Here is a 20,578-nt window from a genome sequence, read left to right on the forward strand (position 1 = left end):
ACAACATTTCTATGTCCTTCTATTTCAATGTTGCAGTATTCTACTAGTGGGCAAGTACCAAAGCTCACTGTTGACTGGGAGGTGTGGCCTGGAAGAGGACTTCAGGAATCCATGCAGGACAGCCCTGGCAAACCCTGCCCTGGCCTTGGAGATATGGTCCAGTTTGTAGTGTCTGGTGAAGGTGTGTACAGAGGACCACATAGCTGCCTCCAGACTAGAATTAGTTTTCTAGGCCTTTAAAGAAGGCTCCAGAAGAGGTCACAGCTCTTGTGGAATGGGCCCTGACATTACCTAGCAATGTCTTCACGTGGTGAGAGTAGCAAAAGGAAACAGCCCTGGAAATCCAGGATGAAACAAGTCTGCTTGCCCACCACTTTCCCCAGAGCCCTGCAGTTAAAGGAGACAAACACAGTTAGTCTGATTTGCGAAAAGGTCTGGTTTTATGCAAATAAAATCGGAGCTGTCTGTGCACATCTAGGGAATGAAGGACTCTCCCACTATCTCCGTGTGGGTTAGGGAAGAAGGTAGGCAGGTGAATAGCCTGATTCAAGGAAAGGTCATGGACCACCTTGGGAGTGAAGGAAGGGTTTGTCCTAAGAGTGACCCTGTCCATATGAAAAAACAGAAAAGGGGGTGCAGCCATAAGGGCTTGAAGCTCTCAGACCCTTCTGGCTGAGGTCAAAGCTACTAGCAGTACAGTTTTCCATGTGAAAAACTTTATGGGGGCCTTGTCAGCTGGTTTGAAGTGCACCAGAGTGAGTTTTTCTAACACATAATTAAGATCCGGTGGAGGGGGGGGGGGGATTGGTTGCAGAACACCTTTGAGGAAAAGTCTGGCGGGGAGTCTGGATGCCAGCGGAGGGTCCATAGGCAGGCAGACAGGTGTGCCTTTAGAAAGGAGTAGGACAAACCCGACAGAGTTCACACAGGTAAGACAGAATCAGGGGAATACCGCTGTCCAGTGGATCCATCTGTCTTTTATGACACCAGATAGAAAGCCTTTTCCATTTGGAGATATAGGATTTTCTTGTAGTGGGTTTCTTGGCCCCCTGCAGGACTGAAAGCTCATTGCACATGTGTCGGAAAGGGATCGGAATCCTATCCGCCACAGGGGGAGGTGCAGAGAGTGCCACTGTGGGTGTATCTGTGTCTCCTTGTGCTGTGTGAGTAGGTCCACTGAGGGGGGTAAACTTGTAGTGATTGCTCTTGGACAGATGAAGAAGTAGAGGGAACCAGTGCTGCCTTGGCCAGTAGGGAGTCACCAGCAAGATTTTTGGTGAGTCCTGCTGAAGTTTCAGTAGAAGACTCTGAATTCATGGGAAGGAGGGGAATGCATACAGGAATCTCCCCTTCCATGGCATTGAAAAGGCGTCTGTAATGCCTTCAGGTCATGTGTCCTGGAGCAATAGCTCTGGAGTTGCCCATTTGTGGAGGAGGCAAACCGGTCTAAATGTGGAATACCCCACCTGTGGACCAGATTTAGAAACATCTCTTGACAGCATCCATTCGTGGCTGTCTCATTTTGTCCTGCTTAGAGAATCTGCCTGGGAGTTGTGCTGGGATGGGATGTAGGCTGCCTGGAGGGTGATTCCCTGAGAAGAAGCCAGCTCCCATACCTGTAGAGCTAGTCTGCATAGGCAGTAGGGACTTGGTCCCTCCTTGCTTGTTGAGGTACCACATGACTGTGGTGTTGTCTGTGAAGATCTTTAGGAGGCCCTGCTGGAAATAGGCTGGAAGGCCTGCAAGGCGAGGAGAATTGCTTTAATTTCTCTGACATTTATGTGCTCTCATTTGTCTGTCCACAAACCTTGCACTATCTTTGGATTCAGAGTTGCCCCCCCCAGCACAAGTCTAAGGCATCTGCGTGCATGGTCTGGGAGGGGAGATGGATTTGTAGGGGTAGTCCCAGATTCTGGGCTACCTGAGCTAGCCACCAATTCAATTATTGGCGGAGATAGGGGAGGAGTGGGACCCTGAACTCAAGTGGGTGGGAGTGCTGGGTCCACACTGAGCAAAGGTACCATTGAAATTTCCTCATGTGTAACCTCACTAGGGGTAGCATGGGGATAGTGGCTGTCATGTACCCAAGTAGTCTCAGAAATGGTCTCGCAGACAGTTCTGATGAATGAAGGGCAGAGAGGAGGTGGTGGGAAAGAGATATCACCTTTTCCCCTGGAAGGGAGGCCATCATGATGTCTGTCCTACATCCCAAGAAGACAATGTCCTGTGCATTGCCTTGGGGCAGTGGAAAGCCCAAAAGGCAAGACACAGAACTGAAAGTGAGAGGAGCCTGCTAGGAATCAGAGATATTTCCTGAATGCAGGCTTTATGGGGATGTGGAGGTAGGCCTCCTTTATGTCCAGGGTTGTCATGAAGGCCTGAGGAAGAATGAAGGGAAACAGAGTGGGCAAGGTGAGCATCCTGAAAGGTCCAAGATAGGTCTCCATGGTCCTACCTTTCTGAGGACCAGAAATATTCTGGAATAGAATCCTTTCCCTTGAGGATGAGGTGGTACTGATTTCTATGGTGCCTTGAATCAGCAGGTTATTTAAGACCTGGTGGAGAAGGGGCAGTTGGGATGCAAGTGGCTGTGACATGGCCAGTCTTGGAGGAGGGGACAGCCAAGTCATAAAGTAACCCTCCCGCAAGATGGACAAAACCCACATGTCTGATGTGATGAGGGACCATGTAGGGAGACAGTGAAAGAGGCAGATGGACAGAGGAAGGGAGGGGGTTGAGGGTGGAAGGAATTGTGGGCAGGCAGTCAGATACTTCTTGCCCTGTCAGGAAAGGGGGCCTCTGGCTACTGGGCTGAGGTGCCCCAGGCTGAGTGGACTGTCTTCTGGGGGGTCTTCTAGATCTGGTAGGTGCTGAAGGCCTGAAGGTCTTTCTGATAAACAGAGTCCTAGCTAGATAATTCCTCTGGAACTTAGGGATATGAGAGACTAGGAGATGCTTGAGGTCTTGTAGTTCCTTCTCTTTTTGTTGCAGAGACTTAAAAAGGTCTGCCACTTTAGCACCAAATAGGGCAGAGTGGTCCTGGGGGGGGCATCCAGGAGCTTGGCTCTGAAGTTATCGGGGAGGTGCTGCAGGCGCAGCCAGGAGTATTTCCTCAACACCGATGCTGATGCAGCTGACCTAGCCGAGGCTTCATCTGCATCGTATGCACACCTAAGGGAGTGCTTGTTTACCTGAGAGATCAGCCCTAGCAAGGACAGGGATGCTTTAGCAGCACAGTCAGAAATGTCATTCAACTCCTTGCAGGCTTTGTCCAGCAGAGCAAGTGAGTATTTAGCCATGTAAGACTGGTAATTTGTTGCCCTAAAAGCTAGGGTGGCAGAGGTATAAATCTTCTTCCCCACCTCTCCATAGCCTTGCTGTCACGGGAGGACAGTAGTGGTAGGAAGGAGCTTGGATGCTCTGTCCATGGAAATGGCGATAGTAGCAGGGTCTGCTGGAGGGCAATTGAGGAAGAATTTTGTGTGTCAGGGACCCTGTAAGCAGGTGGTTGGGAATCTGGATTAATGGATGCAGCAGCAAATGCATCCAGGAAGGCAGGTTGAACAGGTGGAATAGTGAAGGGTTAGGAGAATCCATCTATATGAGATCATAAAATCTATCTTGTTGCTAAGACCATTCCCAATTGAAGTGGTCTCTCATCAAGTTAAGTGTCACTGAAGGTTAAGTCTTCTACTGGGGAACCAGGCTTTGCAGAGGTTTCCTCAGGAGATTCATACCCCAGGGGGGATGAGATCTGGGAGGTATAGGACAGGGAGTCCTCCAAGGAGTCAGACAACTCCTCCTCTGCTGGCTGACTCATAGTCCTTTCAGGGATAGAAGGTCTGGGACTTAGAAGAGGTGGAACAGTAGGAGCAGCTTCAGTGGAAGGCCTAAGGGCCATGAAGCATTGTATATACTTTGGCTAAAGACCTGCCAATCAAGAAAGGATTCAGACGCAGGAAAAATATGTCTAGTGTTTTTGTTTCTTTTTAGAAGCCCTAGCAGGCATCTGGCTGGCAGTAGGCCTAGGGGTAACTGGTGGGACGGCGGCGGCAGAGTACGAAGCACCCATCAAAGGCACTGGTCCCCCCCCCCAGCGTCTAAAACAGGTGCCGGTAAGCCCTCCCATGACTTGTTATCCACTCTAGATTGTGCAGCCTCCTGTAAGGTGGAAGTAGTAGGCCCCATAGATTTGGCCCTCTTCCTTGGCGGTTCAGACGGGGTGTCAGAGCTAGTCTCCATACCTAGCGCAATCGGTCTTAAATGATTCTCGAGATACAAGTCAAGAGCCTGTAAACAATGACGAAGGGTTTTGGGGACAAACGATTTGCAGATGAAACAGTTCTTATAACCGTGTTCCCTACTCAAACAGAAAAGACACTCATCGTGGGTGTCTTTGTGGGGAATTTCGCCACCACAGTTGCACTTACTCTTACCGGACATGAACAGACTGTAAGCAATACAAAAAGGACTGAAAGAATCCCGAACAGGGTACTTAGCTTTGATTTGATTCAGATCTGATGTCTGCGAGTAGCAGAAACACCTGGCGTACAGCTGGCAGATGAAAAGTTCTGAGATCTGGTGCATGCAGACATTACCTTTATGGTCCACTTTCCTGCCTCCATGTCAGATGCCCGACACACCAAGAGGGACTGAAAATCTTTGGAAACCTGGGCAGACAACCTGACTGTAAGAAGGGTAAACCCACTAGCAGAATGCTGCAACATTGAAATAGAAGGACATCTTCATTAACTACACAAACCATAACACTAAATGCATTATTTCCAGACTTGCCCAAAGGTTCCAAAGAAGACAAGTGATATGTTCTATTGTTAGTGAACAACAAATCTAATTAACTAAAACTCTTGTTTCACATAGAAGGTGGGAAACTCCACTATTTCTCAAACATTTTGTTTTCCCAACTTCAGAAAATGAGTATTCCTAGCTCTAAGCAGAATTACATCCGTCAGTCCTAAGACACTCAAGTTACCAGCTAAATACTTGCCTGACACAGGCAGATAACTAGCCCTTAGAACACTATTACTGTTGCACCATTTTGACAGTTCTAATTTCCCCATATAAACAGATATGCCCTATTAAAATGCAAGAGTTTTCTATAAACTTCTCCTTGTATGAAATTTGGTGAAGACAAACATTAAAAGTGGCACACAGTTAACCCCTAGGGAAAAAAATCCAGCTCTACCACCATTCCTTGTGAATCACTTAAAGAACCCTCAGTTATCAAGCTATACTTAGCAATTCAGAGCCATCCCATGTTTCCCTGCCAAGAACCAGAAGTACCACGATCCCAAATTCTGCTTACTTTTCATATATTCTATGCAGTCTAAACATATGCACTATAAAGCCAGAATGTTCACTTATTGCTTATTTATAGTGTAAAGCTAGACTCTTACCCAGGGACTCAACCCACTAACACTCCATAATAAGATTCTCAGAGATAAACATTAAACAAATCTCGTAAAACATTTGGACTGCCTGATTTTACCATTATTTATGTATTAACATTTTCATCTTCCAAATTCCCTTTAGTGTGCATATGACCTCTCCAGCAAACTGAAGTAAATGCTCTGGAATCATTTGCTATGCCTTGCAAATACACTTGCTCTTACTAAAAGCAAAAATTATGTCTGCGAAGTTCAAATTTACCCCAGACCTTAAAAACTCAAACCTGCAATAATGTTTTAAACTTCCAGTCATACAGAATAAACACAAACCAACAAAGTAGCTATGTGCAAAAAAGGTACAATTTACCTTTTGAAATATCTAATGAGTGGGAATATCACCTAAATTTCATCACTGTCCAGCCAAGAAGCTGACATATTTTCCTGTACCGTTTCAGATACTAGTGCCTTGGTACAGTTATGGACTCCACCTTTGCCATCCCCCTTCATCATGACAGCAAACATTTTCTAATAGAACACTGATATTCTCACCCATTTCCTGACATACTTGATATACAGCTGTACAATTTAACACTCACTACCAATGTTAAATTATCAAATGAGTATTCGTAGCATGGATTCCAAGATGACAGCAGTAGTGTGAGTAGCTGAACAGAGTTCTAGGCTGAGAACTGCACAAGTCTGCAAACTACTGTGAATTTAACAAAAATTGGTAGCTGAAGTGTTTAGAACATCCAGAAAAATCAAAGAAGAGGACAAGTGATCTAAAAGGGAGAACTGTCAAAGTTCAGAGGGAGAAGGAAAGCAATGTGGAGTAGAGAGGCAAGAAAAGCAGATGGAAATAACAGCTGAATGAGAAAATTCCACAGTTACTCTAGGAAGATTGACCAAAGACACTCAGATTATAAAGATAAGTGTCTCAATGTTGAACTACACAAACAAAAATAACAGAAGACTGAAAGAAAAATGGGTTTTAACCAGGCATTTAAAAGTAGTAACTGGTATACAAACTGCTGAGGAGATAAAAGACAAAAATGAGGGAAAAGCAACTAACATGAATAAAATGGGACTTAAAGTGGCTGAACTCAAGGACAGGCCAAACAGAGACAACATAAGGTTTACAGCAGCACCATAACAAATGGAATAGAAGTACTATAAAGACATTATGAGAAAATGCTTCATTACACTGACTGGACTTTCTACTGAGGATTCTAAACTAGAAAGAGGAGAGCAAAAACTCCTAATGTGATACTAAGGAAGCAGCAGAGGCCAATGCATATTACACTGTAGGTATGACAGCTAAAAGAGGAAATAAGTTTGGTTTTGTAGAAGAAAGGAACAATCATAAAAGTAGGAGATGCACAAGTCTATGCAGATAATGATTTCTCATCAAAAAACAAATAGAAATTGTCATGTTCCTTCCATAACGGCTCAAGCAGAGAAAATTAAGCTTTGATTCAAGTTAATGCATCATGCCTTACCTTCAAATGTTCTATACACAAAAACCCTACACAAATCCTAAAAAGGCAAACGATGAACTGACAAAGAAAAGAACTGGAAGAGGGAGAAGGGGAAGAAAAGTACAGTTTTGTACCTACCATAAATGTAGATGTCGACTGGGATAGCATCTGCCAGTCATAAAAGTGGTTTGTACAACTAAACAGTCAACAAATGCAGAAATGCAAACTACATACACTGACAGGCTCCTAGTGAAGCCCTTTTCTTTTTACCAAATGATGGCTATAGCAAAGGAGATGACAGTTTTTAAAAAGCTGAGAGTCCACTAAAAAAAAAATGCAGTGAACATGGAGTACTGTATTTAAAATGAATATATGTTTACATGGACCTGGATATTTCATATGTAACTAAAATACAAGTTGCATTCTGAGTTATATTTTAAACACATGGAAACCAGTAAATAGGGAAAACATGTATATTAATAGAGATGTTGAGGCTAAGAATTACACTTCACACAAGTGAAAGTCTGACCTATTCAGTCTTTAGTGCTAGTGGAATGCAGACCATCTTTACACGAGCTGCACTTTATCACAAGAGGATGGTGGCACTACAGTTGACAGTTTTGATCTTTTGAAAACAGCTGGAACATTCGGAATAACTAATAAAGTTAAAAGTGAAAATGTTAAAAAAAAAAAAAAAAAAAGTGTGCACTAACTGATGAACACGCAGAAGAGAATACATACTTAAAGTGACAAATATACTAAATGAAAGAATGTAAGTAGCAATGTTTTGCTATCTGGTAGCACAAGGACCGAGGGAGAAATTTAAAAATAGATATTTAACTTCCTAGCTGCAAGCACTTTAACAACACTTTTTTTTATAAATTACAAATCTGTTTAATCAAGGTTTGTATCACATTACAAGAATGACAAACTTTGCATTGCCATTTTCAGACAGCACTGACTCTGTTGGTTTAAGAAAATATGCATACAAGTAATGTTTATTTTTGTGTAAGGAATTGTGTGTTTCAATAAAAAAAAGTTCAGTGGGGATACCACTACATAAAAATGACAGAATTAGACTATGAAGGACCCTTTTGTAAGACAGACAAAGAACACTTAAGCAGAATTAAAAATGAGTTTTACCATATTACAATTTGACTTACTTGTCTGGAACATTAATGGGTTGGTGGAGAGGAAAAAACAGCCCAAGATATTAGCCTATACTTACAACAGTAATGCAAAGATAATGTTAAAATAAACAGACCTGAAGCACAAAGGACATGGAAGTTGTGTAAAGAAAAATGGGAATTAGGGTTTCTGTGTTGGAAGAGAACAAAAGAGAGGGGTCTTAATGTTAACTAAAAAAGTCAACAGAATAAAGACTGAGGAACAAATGAAGGATAGGCAGGAAGATTTCTAGCAATGAGAGGTTGTTGGCAGGATGTAAGAATTAACACTGGCTACAGTATTCACTGTACAAAAAGCAATGAATCAAAGATTCTATGCGCAAAGATACAGCCTTTCATCAGGGGCTTATGGGAGAGGTTGGAGAATGGAACACTATAGGAAATTAAGTTCTTTGGATGGCCAAGATATCACAGAAAGCTGGATAAGGGTGGATACTTACTAACAGAACTATGCATGTATTTGCATTCACTGATGCAATTAAGTAGAATGAAGTAAAATATACACATTATTCAGTGAAATACAGTAGATGAGCAAGATTGCGTACATACTGAAGGAATACTGTAACATGGCGTGACGCTTAAAAAGATATCAATTCATGTGCCAGAGCATGAACCAATATAAGTTAAGTTTTATAAGCAAGTAAAAGATTGTTGCAACAAACAATAGGGTTTTCCAGTACATCATCTGAAAAAGGAAGCCATTTAATGGCTGGTAGAACAACTTTATATGAAATGTTGTTAGATTTGAATCCAAGCAGTAAAGGGTTTGCATAGGAATGGATAATTGTAAACTGACCATCAGGAATGGTATTATAATAAAAGCAAGTGAGGGGATGGAATAAGAGTCACAGTAGGTAGAAGGCTTTAAAGTAAGGGATTTACAGAAAAAAAATACAGTAAGTGGAACCCAACAGGTTAAGTAAGAATTGAAAATAAGCTAAAAATTAGTATTTAGAAAATATGAATGGATGTATAGCAATGGTTTTAAAACTTTTTTTTTAACACAATAACATTACAAGAAGCAAACCGCTGGCTCAATGACTGAAGCATCAAAAGGCTGAAAGGATAACTAAAATCAGGAATTATGACAACAGCGGGGTAGAAGTGGACTCAGGAAAAATACAAATGTAAATGTAAATATTACAGTACAGTACACAAGACAGAGATTGAGAGCAATAGTAATATACAGGAAATGATAAAGTACAGTTGTGTAAAATCTTAACGTAAAAGTAGATGTTCTTCTCTTCACTGTTGCAGTGGCAGGGGATTCCCAAGGTGAAGAATACTGCAACAGTGATACACAAGGACATCATACAAGAGAATCACAGCTTCCCCAGTTTAAATAATTAGAAAGAATAGTCGACTAAAATCTTACCATAACCATAGATGTCCTTTTCTTCCATGTTGCAGTATCCTTGGTGTGGGATTTTCCGCCTCAGGCGACCCGTACTTCAGCTCCTATACAAAAGCTTCAGCTTGGCATGTTGTAATTGCATGGGACGTCACACGTCGGGCCTTAAACCAGAGACCTTAAATGTGACGTCTGCATGCACAGATCTCAGAACTTGAAAGCCCAGCAGGAGAAGTAGCCAGTGATGTCAGTCATAGGGTCAATGAGCCATTATGTGGTTACATAGGTCACAGGATAGGGTGTAGATCCCAAGAGACCTGAGGATATGAGTGACAGAGAGACAGAAAAGGATAAGGGGGTTTTGGTGGGTGGGAAGGAATACTGCAACATGGAAGAAAAGAACACCTATGGTTATGGTAAGATTTTGCAAAACTATTCTATGCCCTTCTATTCCTGTGTTGCAGTATTCTTGGTGTGGGAGAGTACCACAGCTTAGTTGGAAGGATGGGTGGAGGTAGAAGAGGCTGATTCCACAAAGCCCTGCAGGACTGCCCTGGCAAATCCTGCCCGTGCTCTGGAGACATTGTCTAACTTGTAGTGTTTGGTGAAAATGTAAATGGTGGACCATGTGGCTGCTTCCAGTATGGAAGCAGTGTCCAGGCCTTTTAAAAAGGCTTTGGAGGCTGCCACTGCCCTGGTGGAGTTAGCTTTGACTCCCTGTGGGAGCTTTTTGCCATGGTGTGAGTAGCAGAGGGAAATGGCTTTCCTAATCCAACATACAATGGTTTATTTGCAGACTGCCTTGCCCAGGGCCCTGAGGTGGAAGGAAACAAAAAGTTGACTGGATCTTCTAACGGATTTTGTTTTGTCTAGGTAAAATCTTAGCTATCTGTGTACATCCAGGAAGTGGAGTATTCTCTTACAGTCATTGGTAGGAGAGGGGTAGAAGGTGGGAAAATGAATAGACTGGTTTAAGGACAGATCGTTGACCACCTTTGGCATGAAGGAAGAGTTAGTGCTTAGTCTTACCCTGTCCTTGTGGAAGGTAGTGTATGAGGGGCAGGCCATTAAGGCCTGTAATTCAGACACCCTTCTGGCTGAAATTATGGCCACTAGCAGTACTGTCTTCCATGTGCACATTTGCAGAGTAGTTGCACTAGCAGGTTCAAATGGAGACTGGGTTGGTTTTTTCAGAATGAAGTTAATGTCCCAGGGTGGTGGGATGGGCTTTCTTGGAGGTCTGATGTGTAAGACCCCCTTTTAAGAATAGCTTCATGTTGAGCCTGGCTAGTAGGGGAGAGTGTAGTGGCAGGCAGGCTGAGATTGCTGAAAGGTGAACTTTCACTGAAGAGTAAGAGTCTGCCCTTTACTAGCTGACACACATATGCGAGAACTGGGGGGGGGGGGGGGGATCTGCTATGCATGGATCCCTGCCCTTGTCCAGATACCATTTTGAAAATCTTTCCCATTTAGCCAAGTATGGTTTTCCTGTAGTAGGTTTCCTGGCCTCCTTCAGGACTGAAAGCACGTCCTCCGAGTAGTGGTGCCTGAAGGGATTTAAAAGTTTATCACCCACAGTTTCAGTGAAAACATCTGCAAGTGTGGGTGGATGAGGGTTCCCTTTTGTTGTGTCAGAAGGTCCACCTTGTGGGGTAACGTGTGGTGATTGCCCTTGGCTAGACTGTGACATAGGGGGAACCAGTGCTGCCTTGGCCAGTAGGGAGTCATCCACAAGATTTTTGGTTTGTCGCTCCTAATTTTCAGGAGGGCTTTCTGAATTAGTGGGAAGGGAGGAAAGGCATATAGAAACTTTCTCTTCCAAGAAATGTTGAGAGCATCTACTCTCCAAGATAGATAGAGGGGAGTAGGTCTTGGACCAGAAGGTCTGCAGTTGTCTGTTCTGGGGGGAGGCAAAAAAGTCTACTTGAGGAGTACCCCACTGGTGGGTAATGTCTAGGAAGACATTCTTTTCCAACATCCATTTGTGCTGTGGAGAGGATGTCCTGTTTAGAAGGTCTGCGTGTTCGTTTCCTGTGAGGGTATGCAGGATGCCGGCAGGGACAAGTTGTGTTGAGAGGCTAGGTCCCATATCAGTAGGTGGTATGCTGTTGTTCCCCCCTGCTTGTTGAAGTACCACATAAATGTGGTGTTGTCTGTTATTATTTGGAAAACACCTGGTAGTAGGAGAGGGCTGAAGGTTTTCAGTGCTAGAAAGACTGCTGTCATTTCCCTCACACTGAAGTGTTTGTTCCTTAAGGAAGGGTGCCACTTTGCTTGGACCCTGCAAGATGCCATTGTGGTTCCCCATCCTGAGTCTGAAGCATCTGTATGCATAACCTGGGGCTGGGAGAGGAGGCTGCAGAGGAATGCCCAGGTTGAGCTGGACTTACTGAATCCACCAAATTACTTCTGCCTTTAGGCAGGTCAGGAGAGTGATTTCTTGCTCTAGTGGATGTTGGTGTTGAGACCAAACATTTTTTACATACCACTATAGCTTTTGCATGTGCATTCTGGCTAGTGGAAGCATGGGGATGGTGGCTGCCATTAGTCCCAAGGGTCCTTAGGAATTGCCTTGCAGTTATTATTTGGGTCTGCAGCAGGGCTTTGAAATGGGAGGTCAGGGAGCTGACCTTGTCCTGGGGAAGGAAGGCTTTCATTATGTCCATTTTGATTCTGCAACCCAGAAATATTTTGTCTTGCTCTGGTGTCAAAGATGATTTTGGGAGGTTGAGGGTGACCCCCAGATTTTGTAGTAGGCACATGGTGAACTCTAGATGGATCAATAGGGTTTCTTTGCAGTCTGCTAGGATCAGAATGTTGTCTAGGTAGGGATAAACCTGAATCCCCTGTGTTCTGCAACAGGCAATGACTGGTGCCAGACATTTAGTGAACACTTTGGGGGCAGCAGACAAGCCAAAGGTCAACACCGTAAACTGGAAATGACAGGAGGGTCCAGAGAAATGTAAACATTTTCTGTGGGAGGGTAGAATGGGTATGTGCAAGTAGGCTTCTTTCAGGTCCAATGTGGCCATGAAAGCCTTGGCCGGTATGAGACGGAGTAAACTAGGAAGGGACAGCATTCTGAAGGTGGGCACTTTTAAGAATAGGTTTAAGAAAAGGTCTAGAAGCTGTCTCCATGGTCCATCCTTTTTGGGGACCAGAAAAAGTCTTGAATAGAATTCCTGTCCTGGGGGGACAGGTTCTATAGTGCCCAAGTTCAGAAGGTCTGTCAGGACCTGTGGGAAGAGGTGTCTTTGATTTCTTGGGGGAAAGGGGGCACCCTTAAGGGTGGCCTTTCTTTCCAGGAGAGGAAGTATCCTTTTTGGATAATAGCCAGAACCCATCTGTCTGTGGTGATGGTTTTCCAAAAGGGGAGGCAGTGAGACAGGCGGGCGGAAGGGGGGGGCAAGGCAGTCACTCATTGTTGGGGCCTCCTCAGTCTTGAAAGGGCTGTCTAGAGGGAGGCTGCAAGGCAGATGGCCTGGTAGGGGTTTGTCTTCTGGTTCCTCTTCTTTGTCTGGAAGAGACAGGTCCAGCAGAGGGTGGGTTTCATCTGACAAATGTGGCCTTGGCAGGGTAATTCCTGTAATATTTGGGAATTGGGGACACCAAGAGATACTTGATGTCTTGCAATTCCTTGCTCTTTTCCTGCAGATTTTTAAACAGGTCTGTTGACTGTCTGCCAAACATTAAATTAGGGTCCAGAGGGGCCATCTAAGATCTTAGGCTTGAAGTCTTCAGGTAAGTTTTGCAGATAAAGCCAGGAGTATCTCCTTAGAACAAAGGCAGATGTTGCAGAGCGTTCAGAGGCCTCTGCAGCATCATAACTGCATCTGAGTGGCTACTTGAGCAGCCAGAGAAAGTTTGGAAGAGATGTCCGCTTTTGCGGGGCATTCAGGAGTAGCAGCCAGCAGAGTGGTGGCTTGAGAGACCAGGTCCAAAGCATATTTGGCCATATGGATTTGATAGTTGATGGCTCTAAAAGCCAATGTGGAAGAGATGTAGACCTTTCCAATTCTATCCACTGCTTTGGTGTCTTTGTCTGTAGGTAACAGAGAGGCAGATGGAATGCATCTGGATTGTTTATCTGCTGAGATGGCAATCCCAGCAGGATCTACCAAGGGAGGCTTAACTAAGAATTTTTGGTCATCAGGCACCTTGTAGAAGTAGTTTGGCCTCTCAGGGCAGGTGGCTGAGAATGAGTCTTTGATGCACAGGCAAAGGCATCTAAACAGGCTGGGATGACAGGTGGAATGGGAGAAGGAGAGGGGGATTCCACTTGTAAAAGCTCAAAATACCTATTTTGCGTGTCTGCCATTTGTGAGGTGTCCCATTTAAAATATTCTTTAATTTTGGTGATGGTTTCACCAAAGGTGATATCCTTGGGGGGGGGGGGCTCTTCCTCAATAGATTAATCTGCTGAATAGTACTATTGAAGGGAGGCAATTTGGGAAGTGTACGAAATAGATTCCTCAGAAGAGTAACAATAAGTCTCTTGCTCTTCTTCCTCTTGTGAGGTAAGTGGTGGAAGGGAAAAGGCAGAAGCAGGCCTAGAGCTAAACAGAGGAAAGATAGCTGGAGAAGAAGCTGAGGGCCTAAGGGCCAGAAAGGCCTGCATTAAGGAAGAGGTGAAGGACTGCCAATCTGGCATGCTTTCTGCGGGTGTAGCCAGATGTTTAGTTTTTTTTTTTTTTTCCTTTTTGACTGGGGTAGACTTAGGAGTAGCAAAAACAACAACAAAGCAAATACAATGAAGAACAAAGACCAGGAAGCCAATGAATAAAATGTATTCCTCTCTGACATCTCGGCATACACTGCCTTCCTGGGGTACACAGTTACTTCACATCACACACTTGGTTTATATACACTGCTAAATAAGCAATTAAACAATAAAGTCATCAGGTAATACTATCAAACACTTAAAAAAGTATTTAAAGTAATACATGCCAATTAAAATCAACATTCATACCCTTTGGAAACAAAGCATCAAACTTTAATATATACACTGCTTCTTTATAAAGAAGTTTATTCTTGCCGACACCCCCCCCCCAAAAAAAACACTACTTTTTCTAAAATTACAGCTTGTAAACCACGAACAGAACCTACCATGTGCTTGCAAAAAATTTTGTGCCACTGAACTCTGTTCCTTTTTATTCGATATATCACAAACATGTTCTAATAACCTTATTTTAAAAGCCCTTTTGGACTCACCCACATAAAACTTATTGCAGGGACATTTTAGAGCATAAATAATGCCCTCAGTGTCACACCTATAATTCCCAAAAACTTCAAATTTTCGACCATTTAAGAGTCCAAAATAAGGCACAATAAATTTGCATGCCTTACATTTGCCACATCCTGTTGTCCCTTTTATTTTTAATGACTCATGTAAGACCTCCTTGGGTCTGCAGAACCTAGACTTCACCAAAAAGCGCTTAATATTCCTACTCACTCTATATGAAGCAACAAGTTTATTGGGCATCCATGAACTTCCAACCTTTATATTTGATAAGTTGCCACTGTGTTTGTACCATCTCATAAAGCCTAGTGCTACATCCACTATATGTGGTTACAAAATACATTTAACAACCAGACTAAATATGGTTATTTAATTTGGAAACTCCCTTCCATTTTCTATTGTTGTTTCCTATATATTCTTTATTAAATCTAGACCATGCCTTAGCAATTATATCGTCACCATAACCATGCTTTCTGAACATCTCAAAAGTATAAGCTATCTCCCTTAAAAAATCTTGTTCATCGCTGCATAGTCTATAAAGACATATGCATTCACCATAAGGTAAGGCATCAATCATATGCACAGGATGACAACTTGTTGCTTTCAAATAATATATATCCCCCTGAAATTTCCTATGTATTTTTGTAGTTAGTGTTCCATCTTCCTTAAGTAACAAAATAGTACAGGCGGCAAAAGACTGAGGAAAATGCCGCCGGTCATGCGCATTACTGGGACAGCGGACTACCCAAATGAAGAACATCTGCATCCAAAAAGGACACCTTCTTCCCTATTTGGTGTCAGCAAGAATAAACTTCTTTATAAAGAAGCAGTGTATATATTACAGTTTGATACTTTGTTTCCAAAGGCTATGAATGTTGATTTTAATTGGCATGTATTACTTTAAATATTTTTTAAATGTTTGATGGTATTACCTGATGACTTTATTGTTTAATTGCTTATTTAGCAGTGTATATAAACCAAGTGTGTGATGTGAAGTAACTGTATTCTCCAAGAAGGCAGTGTATATGCTGAGACATCAGAGAGGAAATACATTTTATTAATTGGGTTCCTGGTCTTTGTTCATCAGTGTATTTGCTAGACTTAGGAGTAGGCCTGGAGTCAGATGCCTGGCTAATGATAGTGTCAGGTGTAGGGACTCAGGCAGTGTCTGGTTCCCCCTCGACCTCGGCGGTAGCCAGTGTCTAGGTTGGCTCTGGGGACATGCTGGTCGTCATCTGTGAAGTGGCTTCCTCCAAGGTTGCCGTACAAGTCGACGGGTCCGTCGGATGTCCCTCAACTCCTAAATCGGTAGATGGTGGGGAGTCCGATAGCAGAGCAGCAGAGGAAGAGGGCCTAGGAAACTTGGTCTTCTTTTGCGGTGGACAACCCTCAACTCCTAAATAGGTAGCTGGTGGGACATACGACAGCGGAGTAGCAGAGGAAGAGAGCCTAGGAAACTTTGCCTTCCTTCACGGAGGTTCATTCAAGGCCTCCGAGATGGGATCCATCCTAAGAGCTAATTGTTTAAGTTGTTCTTCAATTTCCAAAGTAGAGATTTAGAGCAGCCAGACGGCTGCGAAGGGTCTTCGGAATGAAAGATTGGCAGATGGAGCAAGCGTTGTGATCGTGCTCCCTGCCTAAACAAAAAAACGCAGCAGTTGTGCGTGTCTTTACGGGGTATCTGGCGCTCGGTTTGGCATTTGCCCTATCTTGCAGATATCGGCTAAGGATTGCTACAACAAACCAAGCTTTAGCTAGAATTGAAGAAGAAAACCCCAACGGGGTACTTAGCTTTTAGATGTCTTGTGGAGAAGGAGTGAAGCACACTGTTGTCTGCGGCTGAAAAGTTCTGAGGTCTGTGCGTGCAGACATCACATTTAAGGTCCCTGGTTTATGGCCCTATGTGTTAGTCCCAAGCAACTACAACAGCCAAACTGAAGCTTTTGTATAGGAGCCAACGTACGGGTCACCTAAGGTGGAAAATCCCACACCAAGAATATTGCAACATAGGAATATAAGGACATTGAGGATTATCATCAAAAACAAATTAAACAAATTTAAAAAGCAGTGAGAAACCAGACCCTGGGGAACTGATGGCATTCCAACAGAAGTGTGGGAAAGCGGGGAAAAAAAGATACAGTAAGAGTATACAATAAAAGTCTGTCTAGTACTAAATATTTTTTGGATGGGGAAGTGCTGTTGACATGGAACTGATACAGGGTAACAGGATCCACTACAACCTGTTTATGACTGTTGTTTTTGCCAAAAACAGAGCTGCATCAGTGTATGTTTACAGAAGGTAAGAAAACATTTGACAACAGAGTACTTAGGATTCAAAAGAATGCACTGGACAAAAATAAATGTATTAATGTTGACAAGTTTGGATGGCAAAACATTTTGACAGAGGGAGTCGAGAATTTATGAATGGGATGTTTTCCGACATTTGGGTTTTCACAAGCATGGCCAAAATTAATAATGAATATCTAAAACGCACTGTTGCCATGCTTCGAGAGAGTATAAGAATGAAAATAACCAGAAACCCTGTAGAGATTTCCGGAATTTTATGAAAATCTGTATAGGGCAAAGAAGTGTGGAAGTCGATAAAAATTACACATTGAAATGCTTATTCAAGATTTATATATGCCAAGGTTAGTGGTAGAAGAGGATCAATTACTAACAGTTAGGACAGAAAGTAAGGAGAAAGAAAAATGGTGATTCATAACCAATCTACAGGAAACTCTCCAAGAACAGATGGCATTTCCTGTAAAACTTTGGAAGCTTGGAGGAAAGAAAGTGCTGAAGATCTACGTTTTGTTCAACAGTATTTTACAATGAGAAGCAACAACATCCCAGAAAAAAGCTGTGGTGGCTGTAATACTTAAAAAGATGGTAAAGACCCCATCAGATAGTACAGTTGTGCACACTTACCATAAATGTAGATGTTCGAGTGTATTCACTGTTGCAGTCATTACATTTGGGTAATCTGCTGGCAGGTTGCACTCAGTCGGCCTGAATTCCAAAGTCTTGGGTCCTGCATTAGTTGCTGTCTTCTCTTCCATGACGTCAGGGGTATAGAACATGCAGCTGCCATTTTCTTTAGTTTTTCTTGTCCCCGATGTCAGGTGCCCCCAAAAAGGTAACAAAATGATATTATATATATATATATATATATATATATATATATATATATATATATATATATATATATCTGTATCTATATATACATATGCACACATATGCATCAATATAAACTTTACCTTCATCTACAAGCAAATACATCACAAAGGTTGTAGAAGATAGAGAAGGAAAAATAAACTTCAGAATGACAGGGGGATGGCGGGAGGGTAACCTGGACTGCAACAGTGAATACACTCGAACATCTACATTTATGGTAAGTGTACACAACTGTACTATGTTCTTCGTGTTTCACTGTTGCAGTCATTACATTTGGGTAGAATCCCAAAGCTATGGTCGGGAGGCTGGAGCTAAACAGCATCTGATGCGCAGCTATAAGGCCCTGCAGCACTGAAGTGGCAAAGCCAGCCCTAGAAAAAAGGCAAATGGTAATGCTTTGTAAAGGTGTGAACAGAACTCCAAGTAGCAGCACCTAGAATGTCTTTGGTTGGTACTCCTCTGACAAAGGCTGCTGAAGTAGCTGCAGCTCTGGTGGAATGAGACCTAATGCCCTTGGGCACAGGTTTACCATGGTGTAAGTAGCAGAAACGGATGCAGTGGCTTATCCACTTTGAAATTGTGTGCTTTGAAATAGCCTTTCCTTCTGATCCTGCAGCATATGACACTAGTAATTGCTCAGTTTTTCTTAGAACTTTAGTCCTGCTCAAGTAGAATCTTAGCTGTCTGTGTACGTCCAAGGAATGCAGAATTCTCTCCCCCTTGTTTTGCGGATTTGGATAAAAAGTTGGCAGATGAATTGTTTGGTTAAGAGCCACACTGGAAATCACCTTAGGCATAAAAGTAGGATTTGTCCTCAGAGACACCCTGTCTGGGTAAAATATGATAAAAGGCTCTACAGCCATGAGGGCCTGTAGCTCTGAAACTCTTCTTGCTGAAGTAATTGCTAGTAGCAGAGCTGTTTTCCATGATAAGAACTTTAGATCAGTGGTAGCAGCTGGTTCAAATGGAGGCAGGGTGAGCTTTTCCAACACATAATTGAGGTCCCATGTACGTAATGGTGATCTTCTAGAAGGCCTTACATTTTGGGTTCCTCTAAGATACTGCTTTAGTAAAGGATGAGAAAAGATTGGTGGCTCTGTATTACAATGAGCTGAAATGGCAGAGGCATGGATTTTGATTGATGAGAAAGATAGGCCTTTGTCAATCATCTCAGTTAAGTATTGTAATATCTGAGGAATATTTGCTTCTGCTGTATCAGTTCCTTGTGCTTGATTCCAAGCACAGAATCTCTTCCATTTGTCAGCATAAGATTTTCTAGTACTAGGCCTTCTGGCTTCCAAAATGGCATCCATCACAGCTTTACTGAGAGGTGTTGTTTGTATGACTACCTGATTAGCCATGCTGCCAGGTTCAGAGTCTGTAGTTGATTGTGCAGGATCTGATTGTTTTGCTGGGACAGTAGTTGTGGTCTTTGAGGCAAGGTCCAAGCTGGGTATTGAGCCAAGTTCCTTAGGATTGGGTACCAATATTGGAGGGGTCCAGTCTGGGGCAATTAATATCATCTTTGGCTTCTCTTGTCTGACTTTTAGGAGGACCTTGTGTAGAAGAGGCAGAGGAGGAAAGGCGTAAACTGATAGGTTTTTCCAACTGAAGGATAGGGCGTCCACTTTCCATGCTTGTCTGTGATAAGTCCTTGTGCAGAATCTTTTCAATTGATGATTTTGAGGAGAGGCAAATAGATCTATGTCTGGGCTCCCCCATTTCTCTGTTATCATGCTGAAGACTTGTGGATTTAGTTTCCACTCATGAGGATCCATAAGGTTTCTGCTTAAATCGTCTGCCAGAGTGTTTTGTTACCCTGGCAGGAATTGAGCTTGAAGATGTATTTGGTAGGTCAAAGCTGTGTCCCACAGTGCCATGGCTAATCTGCAAAGGGGGTATGAGTGTGTGCCCCCTTGCTTGTTTATATACCACATGACTGTGGTGTTGTCTGGCTTTATCAGTAGTTGTCCTGGATGAAGTAAGTCCTTGAAGGCTGTTGGGGCATTTTGAACAGCTGGCATCTCTTTCTGGTTGATATGTAGATGCATTTGCTTTGGTGTCCATAAGCCCTGAATGCATCTTCCTGCCATATGGGCCCCCCAGGCATACTCTGATGCGCCTGTTGTTAAGGTTTGGCTGGCAGGGGGTAGAGTGAAGGGCAGTCCCATGTTTTGGTGACATGCCTTTGCCCACCATAGAAACTCTTGTTGCAGGCAGGGAATGACAGGAATCATTGTTTCCAGACTGTGAATGCTGACTCCATAAACTTTTTAGGTACCATTGAAGTTTCCTCATATGCAGTCTTGTATATGGAATTAGTAGGATGCCATGAAGACCAGAGCCTGCATAATTTGCCTTGCAGAAGACTGGGTTTTTGTTGCCATCAGTTTGAAGTAAGCAGTCAGTTGCCTTTGCTTGCCTGGCATGAGGTAAGCCACCTGGGCAGTTGTATCCAAGCTTGCACCCAGGAATGTTATCTTTTGAGGGGGTACCAGTTGTGATTTATTTTTGTTTATTGTGTACCCTAGGCATGTTAGAAGCCTTTTCACAAATGCCAGGTGCCGAAGAAGAGTGTCCTTGCTCTCTGCTTGAATGAAACAGTTGCCAAGTAAGGACATATTTGTATACTTCTTTGTCTGCAAAATGCAATTACTGGTGCCACACACTTTGTAAAGACCCTGGGCGCAGTAGATAAGCCAAAGGGCAGTGCAGAGAACTGGTAATGCATTAAGCCAGCCCTA

At 43.1% G+C, this 20,578-nt stretch overlaps 1 protein-coding gene across 3 annotated transcripts in view; it reads right to left on the reverse strand.

Moving 5' to 3' along the window:
• SYVN1 (synoviolin 1) overlaps window positions 1-20,578 on the reverse strand; it is a 1,102,750-nt gene that overhangs the window by 252,446 nt on the left and 829,726 nt on the right. The gene's annotated exons all lie outside the window — the stretch shown is intronic.

This window comes from Protopterus annectens, chromosome 6.part1 (assembly GCF_019279795.1).
Source record: "Protopterus annectens isolate FY-2018-M chromosome 6.part1, PAN1.0, whole genome shotgun sequence".
Taxonomy (NCBI): Eukaryota; Metazoa; Chordata; order Ceratodontiformes; family Protopteridae; genus Protopterus; species Protopterus annectens.